Here is an 8,373-nt window from a genome sequence, read left to right on the forward strand (position 1 = left end):
TAGCATGATGGGGCTGTTATGCAGTGATAGGTGTCCTCTCTCAATGTGCTACTAGCATGATGGGGCTGTTATGCAGTGATTGGTGTCCTCTCTCAATGTGCTACTAGCATGATGGGGCTGTTATGCAGTGATAGGTGTCCTCTCTCAATGTGCTAGTACCATGATGGGGCTGTTATGCAGTGATTGGTGTCCTCTCTCAATGTGCTGCTAGTAGCAGTGTGAGTTATGCAGTAATGTAAATGTGAATCACCAGCAAAGAAATTACCACTTTCAACCTGGTTTACTTCTAATCCACAGTATACTTTTTATGTAAAAACATGTGAAGACATTTTAAACAATTGTGAAAATAGTCGATCAATTACTCATCCAATTTTTTTGACAGTCATCAAATTATTGGACTGCAAAGAACACCATTCAGGCATAAAAGGATCCCCCAGTGTTTTTTTTTAAACAACTGGATCTTTAAATGTAATATGACGTAGTAGAGATATGCCAATGGCAAGGAATGTGTAGCATAACAGCCCCATCGTGCATTTTGTGTTGGAACACAGTCATTCTCAATGATACCAGCTATACCAGGCGTGCAGATACACAGCCTTAAAAATAGGATAGGATACGCAGACTTTAAAAATAGGACTGGATCTAAAAATGCGTGTGTGCGTATGCAGGCTTGTTTACGTTATGCATACACACGCTTTGAAAAGCCTGGTGTAGCTCGGCCGACATTTGGATCATTAAGGAGTAAGTGCTCATCGAGGAGTACAGAAAGGATGGAGTTATACAGTGGTCAAGTTTTGATATGACTGAGGTAGTAGTGTGATTGAGTAGTACTTTGACTCAATTCTGGGGTTGGAGGAAAGGTTTGCAGGGGTTGAGATGATGGAAGGTTCATTGGTAAAGGGTGGGGAATACTGCAGTTCAATTACGTTGATCTGATGTCATTTTGATATGTTAAAAGCCAATACAATTTGAATGAGGGGGGAGTTGGGGTTGAGCACCGGTACCGTGCAGTGGAAAAGCTCCATTAGTCTTGTTTTTGCAAGGCTGTCGTTCACATTTCATTGTGAATGAGGGCTCTAAACCTCAAGGATCAGGCCACCCTCTTCTGCAGCCAGAGCCATGTTGTCTACAGTGGTTCTCAACCTGTGGGTCAGGACTTCCATGGGGGTCCCCACATGACTTTTTAAAAGAAATAAGGTCATTGCTGCATCAATAGTAATCAACAAACTACATTATAAAAACTGGTCTGACATTGGCCAAATTGTCAAATAATGTAAGAAAGAGGCATTTTCATAATATTTATCTATGGAACCGAGTCCGAGAATTTTGCAGGCTTGCAGCCTGGTCTACACCCTCCTGCATCTCACTGTGATTATTAATACAGCTACTGTATAAGGGCTGCTTGGTCCATTGAAATGTTCAGGGTCTGGTTGGAGCTTTTGCTGATGCTGATCTCATAATATTATGGTATGTGGTCCAGGTACAGAGCAGCATGACAATCCTCATATACCGGCGGTAGTCACTGTCAGGTGGAAACCTTGAATTTTTTTTTTTTTTTACTTTTAATGAAATTGATAAAAACTAACCCATGTGTTCCAATTGAGTGTTATTATTTAATGAAAAGCTCATGTTTAAGGTCCTACAACATGAAATGGAACGTTTCCCTTTTTTCAGCAGCATAAGTGAGTGTTGATTATTCTTCTATTATGTATTGGAATTGACAACAACTCTCCATATGAATTTACATTTGCTTTTGTGCAAAGAAAGATAATTGTCATCTGTTTCCGGCCAAATAAAACCTTTGTGTGATATCTGCATAGGCATCTGCAGTGCGACGCATTGTGAGCATGTAGATCGGCTATTTTCGGTGCGCAACACCCACGTGAAACCAAGTATAACTTGGGTCTAATTATCGAGAGAAAGCAGCTCCTCCTGAGCCCTAGCTCAGGTCCACTTCTGTCTTCTGAGCAAATATGGGCACCAGATAAGCCATGTGGTGTCCTTCAGATGCCAGGTTGAATGGGAACTGCACACAGCACAGACACAACTAACATGGGGCTTATATTTGGCACAATGGCTCACATTATAAGAAAAAGCAATAAAAATCTATTTGGCAAAAAGAAGAATGCACGCCCTGGCCGGCAAAAGTGTTATTCTCTTTGCACGATCAAATGTTATGGTTTGATAACAACTCTGAAAATGTGGTGGCAATGGATTTCCACTGGCTCGCTGCGAGTGCATCGAATAGTAAAGACTCTGCGTGGTCGCATTGGGAACAACAACAATGGCACACAAGAACTTGGAAAAGTACAAGTTACAAGTAAAAGACCAGAATTCAGAATTTACTTGAGTAAAAGTATAAAGTGTTGGCATCAAAATGTACTTTAAGTACCAAAAGTAGAAAGTACTCATTGTGCAGAATGTTTGCCAAGGTTTTCAAATGTTTAAAAATAGCAGATCTATAAAGCTCACAATGCGTCCATCACAACGCATTATGAGCTTGTACTGTAGATCGGCTATTTAGTGGTAAGTGTATGTTTTGTAATAATGATGAAAATCGACAAAGTAACTATAGTAACTACAGTTTTCAAATAATTGTAATAGACTAAAAATACAATATTCGGATCCGAGATGTAGTGGATTAGAAGTAAAAGTATTAGAAATACTCAAGTAAAGTACAAATACCTAAAAATTGTAGTTAAGCTCAGTACTCAAGTAAATGTACTTAGTTACTTCACTGTGCAGTCATTGGGAACAACAATGGCACACAAGCACGCACTTACTGTAGAAGACAACAATGGCGAGTGGGGGACTGCGTTGAGTGTGTTGTGTTGTGTGTGTGTGTGTGTGTGTGTGTGTGTGTGTGTGTGTGTGTGTGTGTGTGTGTGTGTGTGTGTGTGTGTGTGTGTGTGTGTGTGTGTGTGTGTGTGTGTGTGTGTGTGTGTGTGTTGGGGGGGGGGGCGTAGATTAACTTTAATCATTTAAAACCTATAGAGGAAGTTGACTATATGCCCACACCTCCCTTAACCCTGCCGCTGACTCTATCTTTCCCCGCTCCACATTCAAAGCACTTCCTCACTGCTATCCAGACAGGCAGGCTGGCTAATTTCACTCAAGAGATCCGGCACTGCCAGTCTGCGAGTTCATCAAATCCTACATAGTCCATTAAGAAATTGCCCATCCATGCCTATACAATAGCGCTTCCTAGGGGCTAATAGGGATGAATATTTGCTTTATTGAACATTTAAATGTCGTATACACCTTGAATCGACCAAAGTGATTCGGTCCTCTGAGGGTGTTTATGCTATATGGTGAAGTGGATCTTTAACCACGTGAACCCTAGCGTCCCTCTTCATGACAGATTAACGTTTGGTAAAAAAGAGGTGAACATTTGGCAAAAAATTATGATCTACTGTACAAGCTCACTCACTAATCTAAAGTTCTGAGCTTGTAGATATAGGCTGTTTCCGCTATTTGGCGTACATCAGAGTATATAGGGTTTAAGTAGCTGTTGCTGTCACATTGTTTATGCTTCATCCTGTGAGAGAGGCTCCCGTTGCTCCTAGTTAAGTCGTTCTTTCCTTGAAGCGATATGCCACTGTTGAAGGGCAATTTCACGTTGTCAGTTCTGCACTATCTAATGTCATTATAGCTGCACTGGATTCAGGCTTTTCCAACTGATACCAGCTTGGGGGAAAAGCTGCTACGTTTACAATTATGTAGGAACTTGGAAAGAGTATAAAATACCTTTAGCTGCAGTTAGTTTACTTTGCCTTCTGTGTATGCAGAAAGCCTTCTGTGTATGCAGTAAGCATTCTGTTGCGGTTGAGGGTCTTGAGCCTCTAGCTGTCCTTTTGTTTCCATGGACAAAAGTGCCCTTGCCGTGTGCATGGGCCAGGTGGCACTGTGTGCCCTCGGCTCACCTCCTGACACGATACATACTGTAGTGTTTTATTTATTTTACTAAATAAATCCTGTTTTTGTCTAATATTTGTATTTCACTGTAACCTTGGTGCACATGCTACACGCAAAGAACGACTTTCTAGCCTTGACAACCCATGCATCCAAACAGAAAAGTCCAATGTGATTGCATTAAACAACATTAAACAACGTTAAACTCACTTTGCCACTCATTTTGCCACTCATTTTGCCACTCGATTTGCCATTCACTTTATTCATGCGCATACCCTCTATTCAAACAGTGTTTGACATATTTATCAATCATATTTTGACAGCAGAAACTGCCTGTCATAATTTCATAATTCATAATTCCCCCCTCCCTATCTAAAGATTGGACAGTCTTAGGATGTTGATATCACCCCCAAATAACCATGAGTATCTATTTCAAGTGTGGTTTTTGAATGGGGACTCATATTTTGACAGCAGAAACTAATAATATGCACCCCCTCCTGATCTAATTATTGACAGTATTAGGATGTTGTTATTCATTTTGTATTCATCCTTAGGCCCTGAATCCATCCTTAGAAAGCGAGTGTCTATTTCAAACACAAAATGTTTCTTGACATATTTTGACAGCATAAACTGCCTGTCATAATTTACACCCCTTCCTATCTAATTATGATGTTGATAATTGATATTCATTTTGTATTTTGTATATTGTACACTCACATGCACGCATGAAAGCGCACGCATGTACGCGCACACACACGCGCACGCGCACACACACACACACACACACACACACACACACACACACACACACACACACGATTGCGCCAGTTTAACCACTTTCATCTTTGGGCATGTCATTATTGTCCATGAACTAAAAGCTAGATCAGCTATTTGTGTGTGTTTGTTTAAGACATTTCAGTAGCTACAGACACGATGTGGGGGTCCTTGACATGGAAAAGTTTTAATTATGTTACAGATTAAAACCTTTCATTTTTCATAGACTTGTTTGACAGCACTATCAGTGTTGTTCTCAAATAAGGTTTTGTTTTGTTTCTTTACATATTTTGTTTTATATTGATATGTTTCAATGTGTATTTAATGTGTATGCATTAGCACTTAAACACTCAATAATACCTCTGTCTGATGTTTTTACATCAAACCTCTTAAACCGAAAATAGCAGGACCCCCTGTTGAAGACCCATGAACTAGAATACAACTAGAATACATCACGCTCAGTACAAATTAAGATGACACCATGGACTCTATATGACCGTCACACCCGTCATGTGTGAAATGATTAGTTTGCGTCGGCTGTTTTAATGAATATGTCAAAACTGATAATTGACTGTTAACTGCCATAACTAATGCTACATCATGAACCATCCAGATTCATCGGGGTCATCTGTGACACATCCGCTTTCTGAACCCACAATCACTCTAAACAGCGTTTAGTTTTTTTGCACCACATACCCTGAACAAAAATGAAATGCATATACATATAATAGGTCTACTAACTCTAAGACTTTTATGTTTTTTGCTGCCTTTTGAGTTTTTTTTTATAAATGTATTGGGCTGAACTTTAGTCTCTTATGTTTGTGTTTAATCTAAGACTAGTATCATTTTTCTAATCTCTTAACTCTTCAATAAACATGATGTGTTCCTTTCAGACTATATACATACATTCATGAATCCACTTGCTGACCGGCTGAAAGTATTGGGCAATTATTTTTATAGGGGTTTCTTGTGACCCTACCATTAACATCCTATGGCAGGCAAAAATGTCAAAAAGGGTCACAAGAAACCCCTATAAAAAAAGATTGCCCAATACTAACAGCCGGTCAGCAAGTGGATTCATTATTACGTTACGTGTATATAGACAATATTGTATATGCCAATAAAAAAAGACTATACCAAATTTCCCACTTTAAACAAAAGAAGCCTGTCGGCCGCCGGACTATGTCAAGGACCCAAGGATGTACAGTATGTGTCCCTTCCGTGGAACCCCATCTGAACATAATTTGTGCCACGGACCCACATGTGCATACAGAGCAGGTGGTGAAGGTTAAGGTATAACAGTGCCATATGAATGCACCATTTACAAGCAATATATTTCGATATATGTGCTTTTCATTACAACACAGTACGTATAGCGTGTACCGTCCGGCACATTGAACAGTATATAGACAAGCGGCAAACAATGGACAGCATTTGTTGGGAGTGAATTTAAATCGCAAAACAAATCAATATAGATATTTCTTTGTTATATAACTCAAAATGTTGTATGGAGAAGCAGAATAAAATAGAAGCACCTCAGGCAGCCACTCACATGGTTAACTCTCTCCACGTACACACAATAGGGAGCAGTGGTGTGGTGTAAAGTAACATAGGTACATTTACTTAAATACAATTTTGAGGTATTTGTACCTTACTTGAGTATTTCTAATTTCCAATACTTTTACTTCTACTCCACAACTCAGCCACAGCCAAAAGTTTAACTTTTCCTCCTATAACAGAAACTATAAGAGGATAGAAACTTCTACAAAGTCACTGGCAGCTCTCCCCTAGATGCTGTCATGGCTATCCTCAAGTGCCAAACTCAACCTACCTTTACCTGTAGCATGACTTTTAAGCAGCTGAGGCAAACCATCACATAATTACTTATTCAAAAAAGGCATGTTCACACACACACACACACGCACACACACACAGTGACACACACACACACACACACACACACACACACACACACACACACACACACACACACACACACGCACACACACACACACACACACACACACACACACACACACACACACACACACACACACACACACACACACACACACACACACACTTCAGGTACTCCCAGACAGTCACGTCAAGAAGATGCAAGATGCAGCTAAGAGCAGGAGTCACTTCCAGCTGGTGGATGGAAAATGAAGCATACTGTACGTACGTGCGGCTGCAACTTGCAGCGTGGGCAGTGCTTCCCAATAGCACCGCCCACAAGCTTCATTTTCCATCCACCAGCTGTTTAAAAACCAGGAAGTGACTCCTGCTCTTATAGCTGCATCTTGCATCTTCGTGACTCGACAAATTTGAAATTGATGAGCATTTATTGTTAGTTGGTTTTGCCCTCAATCTCCCCTGAGGTGTGAATTTGCTTTAAAATCCATTGTCAGCGGTTCAAGTCCACTTGTGCTGGATGTTTTTTTTTTCCATTTCTATAGCAATTTTGGAGTTAGCTGGTTTCTGCCCGACAGCAGAGATACTACAGTACATATTTTTCACAGGAAGCCGAGGCAGGGAGGGATGTATTTAACTATGAGCGACAGGTTGATTACAGACATGTCAACAGCTCTAGCAATAAATGACATGGTATGCATCCGAGGCCATGGCCACTGACTACTGGTGAGTCATTTCAGTCGAGAGCTTTTAATACGTCCATTGATTCGAGGCACGAACTCCACCGTGAGCAATGCAGCATGTGGACAGCTAATTTGATAAAATAAAATAAATGCAACAGCTAACTTCAAAGCTATGCTTAACCACTTAAGGTGAGACACTACAGGTGAATAGGGTAAAAAAGTGAACTACGTATAGCTATCACAATGAAACTTCTCCAGTTGATTACTTACATTAAGACTAAGAATTTGGGCCCAGGCCGTAGCGTAACGGTCTGGGCACCGGACTGGTGATCCAGTCGCGGTGTGCCGCGGGTTCGACCCCCGGACCCGACACGGCCTTTACCGCATGTCATCCCCCCATCTCTCTCCCGTTTCCTGTCAGCCTACTTTCTATCCCTTAAAAAAATCAATAAAGGCGTAAGCCGCAAAAAAAATATCTTAAAAAAAAAAAAAAAAAGACTAAGAATTTGTCTTTTGAATTTCTGAAATGATATGTTTAAAAGGGTGATAAGACTTATATGGCTTAAAACATTATACTTGCCCTCAGCGTGACACACTGTGAGCTCGTCGATCGGCTATTTCTTCCGCTCAAGCCTCCCTCACAATAACAGACCATTCACTAGTTTAGAGCTCTGAGGGACTCCATTCAACCATATTAGGGTTCATAGAAATACAATACAACATTCATAGACATACAGTAGAACAATCAAATGAATGCGTGCGTGCGTGCGTGCGTGCGTGCGTGCGTGCGTGCGTGCGTGCGTGCGTGCGTGCGTGCGTGCGTGCGTGCGTGCGTGCGTGCGTGCGTGCGTGCGTGTGTGTGTGCGTGCGTGCGTGCAATCAGCTGCAATGGGTCTGTGTCAGCCTGGGCACACTTGAATTTCCATGCACGGCCAAAGGAAGCTGACTTTTCCTGAGTTCCCATTCAGTAACGCCATTATAGTTACTGTGTTTTCAAAGGGTGAGTTAGTAGTTACCCACATTACATAATGTGATCCAAAAGAACCGTCTCCTCCTCCTGCCAGTGTGGAGTCTGTCATATAAACGGACA

This window comes from Protomyctophum parallelum, assembly GCF_964188405.1.
Source record: "Protomyctophum parallelum genome assembly, chromosome: 11".
NCBI lineage: Eukaryota > Metazoa > Chordata > Actinopteri > Myctophiformes > Myctophidae > Protomyctophum > Protomyctophum parallelum.